General features: G+C 32.2%; 1 pseudogene; it reads right to left on the bottom strand.

Moving 5' to 3' along the window:
* Positions 1–7,953: 7,953 nt before the first annotated feature.
* On the bottom strand, positions 7,954–10,725 carry LOC107028196 (annotated as a pseudogene).
* Positions 10,726–15,804: the final 5,079 nt, after the last annotated feature.

The raw sequence follows: 15,804 nt of genomic DNA, 5'->3' as shown, positions 1-15,804 counted from the left end.
CCCCCCCCCCCCCCCGCGTTGATAATTACCCATTCTATTACATTCTACGGATCAAAAAATGGATTCGGAGAGTGAAAAACTTACCTTTAGCCTTAAGATGGTGAAAATTGTCAAAAGTCGCATGTGATTCATTCCTTAGCTCTAAAAATTAAAAATTGCAGAATAAGATCATTTAAGGGTATATTTACGACTTTAAGTCGCATCTGACCCCCCACATTGGCCCTCACCCCGCTATAGTGGCCCCACCAGAGCGGCTTGGACGAAACAATGAGCTATTTAATTAATTCCACGACCCCATTTCACAATACACCTCTAATCAACAACACTAAGAAGATCCCATTCACGCTAAGATCGATTCTTGAGTTCTACTCGCCCGAATTTAATTTCGTAAAGTCATACGAATTTGTTAACGAGTTATCAAACCCTTCATTTAATCAAAATCATAATTGAATCACTCGATTGTTACCAGATTTCCCTACCCCTTAACGACTCTGATTTTCATCCAAATTTGGACTAGGTTGGGAAATTTTAAGATACTACAATAAAGTTTTCCGACCAAAAAAAATTTTCCGTTGGCTTTTCTATAATGACGGAACCCGGTCATTACAAGTATGCACAAGTAGATACTCAAACTTGTATAAAATTTAATAAATGAACATACGTGTCTAGGTGGCATCCTACATGACAATTTTCATCCTATGTGGTGTCTTGTGTGTATTATGTCACATAGGCCTCATGTGTATACTTGTTCAACTTTATAAAAGTTTCAGAGTCTACTTGTGCTTACTCAAAGTTGGAGGATATAAATATGAAATGAGAACAAGTTGAAGGGTATATTTATGTATTATCCCTATAATAATAATAATAATAATTTTTTTAAATTAATGCGCAAAATACCAACTATCACTTAATAAGATTCAAGTCATGCAATTAATCTATATATTTAATTTATATTTATCGACTTGTATAATCCTCAAGTTTTATGAAATATGTAGGATGACCATATACTCTTTTTTATCTAGTTCTAATGACATATTTTTCTCATTGATCATTATGGAGTCTTAATTTTATGACCCGAGCCTATACCTTGAATATGGACAGTACTCGAGAACCATTGTTGCCCCTGAAGCGAACCTCATCCTGGCTGACTATAAGCAGAAAACTAACTCAAGTATACATAAACATTACATTCTGAATCTCAAAATTTCCCTGAATATACTGAACATGAAACATAAGTAAAGACTCTCCCAAAATATCAATCTATGAAGCCTCTAATGTATACAAGGATGAGTTTCGGGACAAGATATCGACTCCTTAAGAGAACTACTTCTAACAACTCATAAAAATTAGATTCCTCTAAAAGCAACAACGTCTTACTCGAAAGCAGACGAGTAGATAAAGTAATCTCAATGGACTCTTGTTGACAATCCTCAAAATATGTACCTGCATCATTAAAGATACATGTCTAATAATATAAGCACATTGAATGTACGAGTATCTAAAATAATTGAATAACAAAATAACTTAATGAAAGGATTGCAATAGATGTAGATATATACTCAACTAAGAGTAAAGAAATAAATGAGTGAAATCATTAAAACATTATAAAATTACTTTCTCATCAGTAAACCAACAAATTAAGTGAAATGATTAAAATATACTTTTAAATATATTTGGAAATTCTCTACTATGAGCCACATGATGATACACCGTCTCGTCCACGCTGCCAAAATTATCAAATATCTTGTCAGGGTATAAAACACCTCAACTAAGTGGATCAAGGCACTTAGGATTCATCTAAAAAGTATGTTCTTGTACTCATGTTAGCATACATGGTTTATGAGGAATATGAGTTGTATGAACTCATCACCATATCACTGCTCAATACTACTCCCAATAATATATACTCATGCTCAATGTGTATATACTCATGCTCAATGTTTAAAAACATACTCTTACTCTAGTTTGAGATAATTTCTCAAACTATCCTCTTAAAAGAGGTATCTATTTTGAAATATCTCTGAACTCATTTAAAAACCAAAGTTTCTCTTTTCTCAATGTAAAAACTAATACCTTTGGTAATACTTAGTTCCCTTATACTCTTACTTAATTCTTATATGTAAACTCTTTCTAAAAATATATATCAAAATCATTTAGTGATATGATGATTTATGACTCGGGAAGTCATGCTGCATAATCATTGATGTCATATCTAGATACCATACTGCTTAAACATTGATGGCATACTCGATTGTACTAATCATGTTCCAAAAACCCTTTCTCAAAACTTATTTTTAATTCCTCGAAATCTCAGTTTAAAACACAAGTGTTGGCTTTAAAAAGCTTATCACAATGTATAACTCAAATAGGGCTGATGCTGAAGTATAGACATGAAAAAATTAACTCAAGGATCTCAATAACAATATAGAAACCCAATACTCTAAACTCAAGGACTAAAACTCTCAAGAACTCAGAATTAAATGATATTTCTCATCTAAATAGTACTCAATTCATAGGGCTTGTGTTGAAATATAGACATGAACGAATCTACTCAAGAATCTTAATGGAAAAAACATATAGCAATTCAATAATTATAAATAAAATTTCAAAAAGAAATGGGAACTCAAGAACTCAAAGTCAACTCATCTCAAGAATACTCAATCTAGGAATAAAATTCTAGATTACTCTTTTACTTATTTGAAAGTAGATGTAGGGAGTGAGGAAGAACTAATCAGTAATATGATAGCCTTACATGGAAAGAACAAGGTTCTTGAAGAATCTTGAAAAAAAAACTTGATTAGAAGTCTTGAGACCCTAACTTGAAGGAGAACAATCAAGAAAACCTTTCTTGAGATTCGTGAATTAGTTTCTTGAAATATCTATAGCCAAGAATTATGATTTTCATTAGGGATTTGTAATTGTATGGAGGAATTTGAGTTGGAAAGAATGAAATTCTTTAATAAAAACTTATTGTCAAGCCCCGAGCCTACACCCAGGACGTGATCGACACTCGAGAACCATTTTTGTCCTGACCTAGCTCAATACTCAGCGAAAGACTTACTAAAAAATAACAAGAATTAAAAAGCAAACTTTACTCAACTGTGTAAAAAGGTAAACTCATAATATTTTAGAAAAAAACATCTACTGGACAAAATAGGCAACTCAAGTCTAGAACATTAAACACTTGAAATGAAAAAGACACATGGACTACTACTGTCTATCTATCTATGAAGCCTCTAATTTTATGAGGGATGTCGGGACAAGACCCTCAATCATCTTATCAAAACTAAAATAGATGAAAATAAATAAGGGATCCTCCGAAAGAAAGGAGGCTCACCATAAGACTTTAAACTGCAATTGGTATCAAGAAACCGCCTCTTGATAACCCTAAACCACACGGTCAAAGATGTATCAGTACATGGAATGTACGAGCATGTGAAGATAATAGTGAACAACATAACATCTCGAACTTGGAAAGAAATAAATACTTACTTTGTGTCAACTGTAACGACCCGTAAAATGAATTAGTGAAACTAGAGCCTAATGACCTTGTGTTGAGTTTGTACTGAGGGTTCTTGTTGTGTAATGTTGTCCCGAGCTAAGGAGTTTCGAAGAGTCAATGTCATGATACTTGTTAGACTTCGTATTAAAGGGCCATTTAATGTTGCCTAAGGGTGCAGGGGCTTGTGCCAAGCCAAGGAGGGCAAGGCCTAAGCTAAACGCCAAGGCTGCCAACCTTGGCTAAGCACTACCCCAAGACTTCATAGACCACTTCACGATCATTGGTCTTGACCACAGTCCTGAAAGTGTCCGTGAAAGTTACTTGGCCATGTGAGAGCCAAGGTTCTGCCTCAACTCAACGGGCCACTCCACGGTCAGTGGTCATGACCATGGTCCGTAGAGTTGTCCGTGGAGATGACTTAGCACATGGACCTCCAAGACAAGGGATCACACTGCCTAGGGACCACGGACACCTCCACAGGCCGTGGTCCCTAATGAGGCTGCCCAAATTTAGGGGTTTTAAGTAATTTACCTTTTATTATCTACTAAGTAGGGTTGATTTTAAATGGTTTATATCATTAAGAAAAAATAGTTTTATGTCTTAAAACTCTTCTTTTACTCTTTATTTCAAAGCACCCAAATCAAAACCTCAAAGTTTTTTCTCTATATATATTTTTACCCAAATCAAAACCTCAAAGTTCTTTCTTTCTCTATATTTATCTAACTCTAGGAGGAAGAAGAAGTGGGTTCAAGGATTTGGATTCTAGGCTTTTATTCATCAAATTTCTTGGGTAACCTTAGTAAAGGTATGATGATCCTTAATCTAGGGACATCTTTCATCCCTAGAGTCAATTCGGAAGAAGTTTTTAAGTTCATGAAAAATCTAGGGTTTTACTCAATCTCATGGTTCTTCCACCAAATGATTTTTAAAGGTTTATAATGGTATATTATTGTTAAATTGATGATTTAATATAAAAATACTATATCAACCCATAAATTCTCCAAATTTGTAATTTGTGCCTTTATGAAGTGGGTTTCTTGATAATGAATGCATGTAATAGAATTTGTCTAAATTGCTTTAGATTTTTGAAGTATGTCATTACTACCCATTCCCTACTTATGGTGAATTGTTGGTGTATTGGTATTTGAGATTTATGGACTTTAAGGGCAAGTTATGAACAATTACTTGTTGAATTAGAATTGTGAATTTGATGTTGATCCAATTGAATGGTGGAGGTGTTTACTTAATGCATCAATTGTAGTATATGTGTGTGAGATCTCTATGAATGTGTTACAATTATGTTTAGAATGTAATGGCGTTATGATGTAAGTCTTGTTCTTAATTAACACATATGAATTAAGAAGGAATGAATGAATGTGGGAATGGAGATGGATGCTCATCCGTAAGTTGAGACGGAGCGTCTAGTAACAATCTCTATATCCCTTCCTTATTAATGAATTTGATATTTGAGATGGATGTTCATCCGTGACATGAGGTGGAGTGTCTAGTAGCAATCTCAATATCTCTTTGAGCTATCTAATTTATGTATGTTGGAAGGGATGGATACTCATCCATGAGTTGAGGTGGGGTATCTAGTAAAAATCTCTTGTCCTTTAATGATGAACTACAAAATTAAATACTCTATGGGAATGTAGGCTAAGCACCGAATGGATATTAAATGATACGGATACTCATCCATGAGTTGAGGCGGGGTATCTAGTAGCATCCTCTTTATCCGATAACTATGTGCCCACATAGGTCTAGCTAATGGATCCACTTAATCTAAGTATCGGTTTACCTTAGGCAAGTATACTACCTTTTTACGGTGTGGGGATTTATGACACTAGATTTCATGATCTAACTCTCATGGTCTATGTCAATTAAACATTTGTTCCCATCATGTGATATGTGTACTATAGTTACTTGAGAGGTTAAACAATGTGAGTAGTAGTATGGGATATTATTCATACATTGCACAAGTAGGCTTTGATAGGTTATAGTGAGTTCTCTAAGTCTCAATGACTAATGTATGGAAGTCCTCTAAATGATGTAATTGAAGAATGTTGACTCTTAAATTCTTCATGTGATGCATGCTATTTTTGGGTTATATTATGAGTTATTTTTCCTTATCTTGCCTTATGAATTGGTATGTCTCTTATGTAAGATTATGTTGTAAAGGTGAAAGCGAATGAATGGTAAGTTCACTTTTGGTTACCTTAAGGTGGTACCTAGTGTGAATGGTGGTATGGGACGCCATTCATACATTGCAAGGTATAGCTTGAGGGTTACTTGAGGTGAAGGCTTAATGCGAATGTAAGGGTTCATGTGTTGATTATGTCCTTATGTGAAGATATGATTTGTATGTGGGTTATGTTTGGATATTATGACGTTTATGCATATGTTCATGAAGTTTTTATCAAAATGGTACATGCATGACTTTCAAACAAAATTTCCTTTTTAAAGCATATTTTTGCTTGGTCATACTTAGTACATTTCTGTCTACTAACTCATATTTCTTCATGTTTTACTTCAAGTACTTCTATCTACTTTCAAGTGCTTGGATCCTTTTCCTCCAAGACTTGGTATGTCCTCATGGATTCGAGGACAAGACTTTAAGTTTCTTTTATTCATGTAATAGATATTTAGTAGTCGCTTTGAATGTAAAGGGTTGTGTCCATAGTGTGTTTTGAGATTGTGTCTGAGATGGTCATGTGAGATTTAGACTTTCGTTGTATTTCAAGTATTTCTTTCAAATGAAGCTTTGATATTTTGGATTTAAATGAGTTTTAATTACGTATTTCTATATAGAATGTTATGAGGCTTTTCGGGGTCTTGTACGCCGTGTCACGATAAGGGGGTGCTCTCGAATTGTGACATTTACTCAACTCAGCCTCAATTTATGTATACTCAACTCAAAGCAGTATAAAAACAACAATAAAGATGTAGTTTATATAGAGCATTTTAAAACAGTAGATAACAACTCAATGTATTCAAAAGTACAATAATAACTCAGTTCGTATGTAAAAATATAAAATAACTCTATTGGGGAGATTCTCTAAGTGACAACCATCACTATGAGCTATGTTTTGACACAGCTCGCCCGCTCTGCTAGATCTGGCATATACCTTGTCGGGGTGCAGAATTCCTCAACTAAGTGGATCCACTAAGAGTTATGCTTAAAAAGAAATTAATCATATAAAAAGTATGACCCTTTTCTACCTTTGTTGGTTACATGGTTTATGAGGACTTTGAGTTATCTAAACTCGTCTCCATATCGGTGCTCAATACTACTCCAAAAATATAACTTAGCTCATATGTTTTATAACATTTCCTCATCCTTAACTTTGAGATTATTACTCAAAAGATTTCTCTTAAAAGAGATAGTACCCAAACTCCTCATGAACTCCTTTGGAAATTGGTGTTTCCCCTCATTTTAAATATAAAAACGTTTACTTTTGGAAATACTTAGCTCCAGTGTATTTATTTTTAAAAATGAAACTCAACTCTCCTCGTCCTCTAACTTAAGTACTCAATTCTTAAAATAAGTTTTAAAATGATTGTAAAAAACTTCTCAAAATGACTCGAAATAACTCTCAAGACTTTACTCTTAACTATACCTTGAATTTGAATTATAAATTCAAGGGTTATGATTCATATCATGAATGATCTCTCGATGCTTAATGAAGATTTTAAGTGAGGATATCAAGTAGAAAACATAGGTACGATTCGAGGAAACTCACACGAAAAGAAGGTCGGAAGGGTAGGGGATCTGGCGACCCTGGCGACCCTGGAGCACTGAGTGGCGCAGGGTGCCAGACCCTAACCTACCAAACACTAGTTGGGACGCACCGAGTAGAACGGCGTCCCAAGCCTCTGCCCAGAGAATCGACAAATTTCTTGTTCAAACTCATGCCCTAACTCATCTAGAATCGAACGATTCCCCTCAAACTCTTATGGGTTCATAGACCCAAGGTAATTACAACGAAATCCACTCTAAATTACTCAAGAACCATACTGAAACACAATATCCTCATTGCAAGAACTCAACGAAACCTCACTCCCCACCCTCCACCACATCCCACCTTCATGTTATTTTCTACAGAATTAAAGAATGTGTTTTGATAGAACTTTGAACTCTCCAACTAATTTAGAATTGTTTAAGTATGACATTGCCAGTTTGTTATATCTTGACGGGAGAAGTCAAGAGTTATTCTATTATATCGGTGAGTTCATACCGTAGTGAACTTGAATCTCCTTTAAGAGAGCGAGAATATATTTATTCATTTCTTTCATTTTATTTTCAACCGTAATTTAAGGTATATTCACCAACACATTATTTTATAACTTTTAATTTCTCTTTCTCTTCATGATAATTACATGACATTATAATGAAATGTGAAAATGACAATACATTCATAAATAAATATCTCCATGACAATGTTATACTCTACTACATGGTAAGGGGACAAGATGTACTTGTCAACATGAACCATATATATTATTCTCATTGTTGCAATTCATGAAAGTGAAATGTAATTATGCAACCATAACACAAATAGGCTAAACATTACATTAACTTTGAGCCAAGAGTATCCTCTTCTAATCAAGAGGAACATGCTTGTGCTATTGCAGAAGCCATTTGTTCACTCTCAATTCCAGCATTGCAAATATTCTCGATACCACATATATGTTTCTTCCTGTACGAGCTTGATTTTCCACAATGTGCCTCAAATGTTTCGATCTATACATGAAAAAAACTCGTTAAACTCAAAAGAACCAAAAAAACACGAAAAATACGACCAAATAATTAGGTTGCTGCTTACATAGGATTTTAAGCAATCCCAATTGTCAACAAGAGGTTGTGCAGCAGGTCGAACGTGCTGCAGTACTTCACTACCTTTTTCAACTACAAACAGAAGATCACCAATATGTTTTGCACTGTTATCCCCTTGATTTCTCTCTGCTATAGTTTTGATAAGTTTGGCACGAGTTTCAAAATGCTCATCGGAGCCTTCAGGAGCATCTTGATACTGTCAAGATTACGAATAAATTAGAACGTTTTTTAAATTTTCTCTGTGTTATAATAGGTGAAATCAAATTTATCCAGATGAAGTAGGAAAAACTTAAAATTACTTTTGATGTCAAGTAGAAAAGTTCAACATCGCATTGGTCCCCATTTTGTGACGATGATTCAGAATTCATGGAAACGTGACTATGGTTACAGAAGCAGCGCCCATATACTGGAAAAGTACATTGACTCTTAACACTGTATCGCCATATTGCATGACATGTGAACCATATGTTAGATTGGCTGCTGTTCTGTTTGCAACCTGAGCAGCATTGTACACAATGAAATTATAATAAAGCATAAAATATGGTGTATAGGATCTGAACAGAACTTTTAGAATATATATAAAATTGAGAGTATATATGTAGTACAAGTCTTACCGCGTTATACTGATCGTTCAAAGTTTCAGTTTGCCGATCTTCAGCTTCACTGTTTACAAGTGCAAACATCAACAAATTTGACACAATTAACAATGATGTATTGTCATAAGAGAAGTATCGAAAATTAACTTCTTCTTTTTTTGTATAGTTCATTTTGATCCAAAAAAAGAAGGCATCTTTAGGACTAGAAAAGTTGTGAATTAGGCATGCTGAGCTGAAAGGAGGCAAGTAATTAATAATGAAGGGAGGCATTACAAGCCGACTATAAGAAAAGCAAAGTTTTGTAGACGCGATTACCTATCTTCCATCCAAGCAACACTATGTAAGGCTCCCAAGCACACACCTTTAAACTCAGGAGGGGGACACTTTACCAAGCAAGGACCACGTGCACCCACTTGACAATATGTTCCCCAACTACTTTCATTGGGATTTGATGCAGTCGTTACATAAATATTTTAACTTTTAGGAAGAAAACCGTCAAACATGCTTCCAGACGAGTAAAATACCTAAACAAATAAGAAAAAAACATTATAATATTAGACCAAATGACTTTAATTAGATCGAATGAAATAAAAGAAGTTGATTGTACCAGTTTACTATATGTCCCAGAAGCATGCTTCTTTTTCAATACGTTGATCAAGTCATTCGCGTAGACAAATTCAGTTGGCTTTGCTGTTCATTTTTAAACCATGAAATAAACATAAGTAACTTTTTATGTAGGCATAATACTTATATTGGACCCTAAACTTGGGTTCGAATTTTAACTTTGACCTCCAATTTTCATAATGCACAAACAAGCAATTTAACGATCCAACTTTTAAATAAATAAACACATGAATCTTACATGGCACAATACACGTAAGACACCACGTAGGAAAAAAATAACATGTAAGATATGTGTGTCTATTTGTTCGATTTTAGACAAGTTTAAGTGTCTACTTGTGCACACCCAAAGTTGAAGGGCATAAATATGATTCGAAGCCAAGCTGAAGGACATATTTATGTATTATGCCTTTTATATATATGCGATGATCTGAATTGCTATCGATACAATAAGCACTTACAAATAATTACAGGGCCACCATGATCAGTATAGTAGATGAAAATATGGCCATTTGGACCACTATTCAAAACTTTACCACTTCCTCCAGTGATACCACTTTTGTTTGCAAGAATAACATTGAAGAAGTTTTCAGCATTAACATCTTCACCTACATAATCCAGCCTCAACAAACATAACAAAAATAATTATTAACCCCTCCTATTTTATAATCTCGAAAATCCCTTTGTTTAAATATATATATATATATATATATAATCTCGAAAATATATTCAATCCAACACGAAAAAGAACAAACCTTAGGAACACCTTTGTAAACATCTTGTCCATGTGGACTATTGATGATAACTCCAGGTCTAGGATTCATAGTATTGTTAGCAATATCATCGTACATGAATACAATAATGTTTTCGTCTTTAAGACCACCTTTCTTGAGTATTTGGTAAGCATGACATACGTCAGCCTGAAATCAATCAATAAAATCACCAAACAAATAACATTTCATGATACATTATTTAAAGAATATTTTAGTTTTATTGATAAATGAGAACCTGGTGCCTATAATTAAACCATCCATTAGAGCCGGCAACTAGGACAGCCCTTTGGTCCCTACAGTTTCTTCAGTTAAGTATTTAGAGATACTACGACCTTCAATGTTGGCACAAACTGAGAGCACAACAACAAGTACAGCACACACATTGTACTTAAATATCATTGTATTGTGTTTTAATTCATGGTAAATTAACAAGCTAGGGGACTATTGATCAGTTGTATGAATCATATTGATGTATGAGAAATATATAGGACTTCAAACTCCAACATAAGAGAATGACGTAGAATTCAAAGGTAACAATTACCATAAGAAGTCACGAAATGTGTCAGAGATATATTCTCATTGATTAATTTACAAGAAATTTATCCTCATGACTTATGAAAGTTTTGTCATGTTATCACATTGTTATTGTACGTTTTCTTTTTGGAGTTAATAACTTTGATTGGTCACTCAACTATCAATTGTTTTCATAGAACTCATTCAACTTTCATTTTCAACTAAAAAGTCACTCACTATGATTTCTTTGCCCAGAAAGTCACTCAACTTTCATTTTCAACTCAAAAGTAACTCAACTATGACTTCTTTGCACAGAAAGTCACTCAACCTATTTAATTGTTTTTCATTGAAATTTATTGACATGAAATTTTAATTATTAATATAAATTTTAAGAATCAAATATATATCCATTTAAACCATTTAATGACACACTCCATTTAATCCGATTCGTTAAAAATATAACATTGAACATTTTATTTTACCATTAATCCCCTAAATCATTCCCCATTGAACATTGAACATTTTATTTTACCATTAATTCACTAAAAGAATGTGGGAGATAAGGGAGAATGATTTAGGAAATTAATAGTAAATAAAATGTTCAATATTATATTTTTAACCGGTCGAGTTAAATGGAGCGGGTCATTAAATGGGTATATATTCGATTATTAAATTTTGGTTAATAATTAAAATTTTATGTCAATACATTTTAATGAAAATAACAATTAAATAGGTTGAGTGACTTTTTGCGCAAAGAACTCATAATTGAATGACTTTTGAGTTGAAAATGAAAGTTGAGTGACTTTCTGTGCAAAGAAGTTATAATTGAGTGATTTTTGAGTTGAAAATGGATGTTGAATGACTTTTTGTGAAAACAATTAATAGTTGAGTGAGCATCAAAGTTATTAAATATTTCTTTTTATGTCCATGAGAGTGGACCGGTACACTCCATTCGTTTCAATTTATATCACATTGTTAGTCTTGACTCAATTCAAAGTATAAAAGAGATCTTTTGAAATTTGTGATCGAAAAAATATCCTTTGACCATTTGTATAGATCATTATTTCATTAGGGGTACAAAAAAATTTTTAAAAGTTGAATTATTTCCAATTGTAGAAATGTTGTATTTTATTTTTTTGGATTGACTAAAAGACATAACAACAAAAACAACTTTTAGCGGCATTAAATATTAATATTAATAAAGAGTGTTAAAGTCTTTACTATCATTAGAATCAATGTCTCTAAGACTTTAAAGACATATACAAAAGGTGCTAATTACCGCTAAATATACATATATATTTAGTGGTAATTAATTCTTAATTGCTACTAATGATAATTTTTTATGTAGTGAGGAAAAATGTCTCACATAAATTGGGACAAAGAAAATATAATTTAAAGGAAAAACTACATAATTAAGCAAACAAAACTACTACTATCTATTATATACACAACCTAGAGATAGACACTACAAGAAAAATATTAATTACATGGGGATTTTCCTGGGATTAGTATGAAAATTCGTAGGAAACTTATTTTCTTGCAAAAATTTTTATACTAATTTCTAGAAAAATCCCTAAATAATTCACACTTTTCTTGTAGTGAGATACTTTCAAAATAGGGGATATTACGCGGATAAGCAAATATTTACTAGTTAATTAGCTAACATAGTTGTAGTTTGAATTAATTACCATTTGCAACTTTTTTTTAGCTATAATTACGTATAATTATATGACAGACATACAAGTACAATTCACCTCTCTCCAATCTCTCCATCTCTCATTCGTCTCTCTCCCAATGTCACTCGCCTCTCTCCTACTTCTCCCAATCTCGCTCGCCTCTCTCATCCCTCTCACAGTCTTGCTCACAAGATACACAAACACATATGTATGTCAATTACATATATACAACTATCTAACAGATTTACATAAACAATTCGATAAATATACAAATACAATACACCTCTATCCACTCTCTTTCCTCTCTCGCTCGCCTCTCTCCTCCCTCTCCCCATGTCGCTCGCCTCTCTCATCCCTCTCTGTAACTAGAAATCATAATTAGCAAACTCTACTTCAGAGCCTAATTAAGTTACTTTTAGTGGCTATTTGTGAAAGTTCATCTTCAAAATTATATCCAACATATAGAGGGAATAGCAAGTCTCTCTTCTCTCAATCGTCACTTTCCTCCCTCTTCTCTCTTCCTCTCTCCTCTCTCCTCTCTCCTCTCATGTTCCGTTCTCGTCTTCTCTACATTTCATATTGTGAATCCTTCTTTCTCTCTCTATATATATATTTTATATTTTATATTAATATGAAACTCCACTAAAGTTATACCTCAATTATTTTATCTAATAATTAATGATGATGTATCAGTACTTTTTATTTGGCATAATACATATATTGGACCCTAAACTTGGCTTCAAATTTTAACTTTGACCCCAAATTTTCATAGGCACTAATAGACAATTTAACTATCCTATCTTTCAATAAATAAACACGCGATTCCTACCTAGCAAAATGCGTGAAATGCATATATTATGCGCGAGTGAGGGGTAATTTTCGAGGCCCACAACGGTAATAAAATGCTGAAATGACAATTCTACCCTTAATGAATCTCTTTTATATTAATTAAAATTAATTTTAATTTTTTTTTAGTTTCAAATGATGTGTAAGATATTTTTAAAAAAAAAAAAAGATGTGCAAAATGTTTAATTAGTTGGCAGCCACTGATTGGCTCACTAATACACGTGGCAGCATTTGCATTTCACGCACTTTGGCTCAAAAATCGCGTGTTTATTTATTGAAAGATATGATAGTTAAAGTGCCTATTTGTGCACTATGAAAGTTTGAAGTCAAAGTTAAAATTTAAAGTCAAGTTTAGAGTCCAATATATGTATTATGCCTTTTTATTTTGGGTTCTTAATTTGTTGTTCAATGTTTGGATCTCAAATATCTTCTTCTTGGGTTGATCCTACCGACTGTATCTATGTATCAACAAAAATTTGTAATTGTGTATTAGATTATCAAATTGTACTTCTTCAACTGATACAAACAATTGTATCTATGCATCATAGAAAATTGTATATGAGTATCCGAAATAATTGATACAACGCAACTATTATCATATTGTATTTGTGTATCAAAAAAAAAAAGTTAATACAACTATTATCAGAAAAAGTTATATATGTGTATTTAGTTTAAGAGTGATATAATACATTCCTTAATATGGCTTTAGTTCACATTTATATCCTCCAACGTAACTTTGAATATTCACAAACAAACACTTAAACTTGTGTAAAATTAAAAAAATAGACAAATACGTCTTATGTGGCATCCTATATGAAAATTTCACTTGCTCTCGATATGTACACCAAATTAAGTACGTTGTTTTATCATTATTAGGGATGAAAATGCGATAAAAATATGTAATAACAAATTAGTTAATTTACTTACCACAATTTATATAAAAACACATATATATGTAATTAGTAAAGTGTCAGCAGCGCATCGATGTGTTTCTTTATAAATATAATCGACAAGCGGACATATAAATTAAGCCCCACGATACAAGTTATGTTGGGATAAATTATTCTGAGATAAATTATATTGGGATAAATTATATTGTGATTAGTTATTCTAGTTATGCTGGAAGTAGTTTTTATTATTTGTTTGGTATGTCATATTCAAACTTATATTCATTACATAATTTCTAAAAATAAGTTATTTGTTTACAAAAATACCCTCCACCTTAATTTATTTATTTTTTCTTTTACATTTACTTTGCAAATTTTAGGTATTCATTCTGTTTTTTAAAAATCATCTTATTTAACTTACATATTTTTGTGTCTGCATTTTTCATGATTGTGCCTTGTGTTTTGAAAATTAAACTTTCATCTTATTTAACTCAAACAAGTTAATATCCGTCTTATTTAGCTTAAAAATAATACTTTCATCTTATTTATCTTTAAATTAAAACCCTCATCTTATCATATTATATTATAAGTGGGAAGCCTCTAAGTCAAAAGTTTAATTACCAAAATGTCCTTATAATATCATTATATTGATGAAGAAAAATGTACACATTAATTATAAATAAATACTATTATTTTCTATTAAACAATATTCTTATATATTTATGGAAAAAATATTAATACACACTCTTAAAAGCTAGGTTTTTTATTTATTTAGTTTCTCTTCTTTTTTTTTCATTCTTCTTCCTATTATTTTGCTTTATATCTTATTTATATAAATTCCAAAAAGACCTACAACTTAAGAATTGCATCGGTTAAATATATATTTTAATAGCACGTTATTGAAGAATACTAAAAGTTTCTATCGAAACAAAACCGAACCCACATTTGATGGTTAAAAACTTCATGGAAGAAGTGTGAAAGTTTCATGTAACTGTTACTATTTCTCTATTGGTTTATAAATGAATTCTTCCTCTACAACTCATATTGAATGTATGTTGGGTTTATAATTTTCGTTACTTTTTCCATATTTCATCATTATTCATGTTTTCTTCTTATTACAATTGTAAAACCTATTTGATTGCAGAACAAGACTCACAAGAGCTTTCGCAATAATCTTGTAGGAAGAATAGAAGAATGTTACAACATCAAATACTAAATTGTTCTGATAATTCACAGAAACTTGAAAAGGTATAGTTTCTCCGCCTCAATTAGTCTGATATTTTTCATTTCTTGAAATTTAAATCATATGAACTTTAATTAATATGTTAAAATTACAACTTATAATACTTGTATAATTTTTCAAATATTTATATTTTAATTTTATAATATTGAGTTAAATTGATCCAATTTAGCTTCATAAAATTAATCTAATTGACTCTCAATTAGCCAAGACTGTCACAGAATTTGGGATGTAAGGCAGTAAATCTCTCCCTTAAAACTCAAGGTGTTAATACATCATGTATAAAAAAAAATCATACAAAGAATATAAATGTTTG

This window comes from Solanum pennellii, chromosome 8 (assembly GCF_001406875.1).
Source record: "Solanum pennellii chromosome 8, SPENNV200".
NCBI lineage: Eukaryota > Viridiplantae > Streptophyta > Magnoliopsida > Solanales > Solanaceae > Solanum > Solanum pennellii.
The sequence above is the reverse complement of the archived record's forward strand: the minus strand, read 5'-3'. Positions and strand labels throughout refer to the sequence as shown.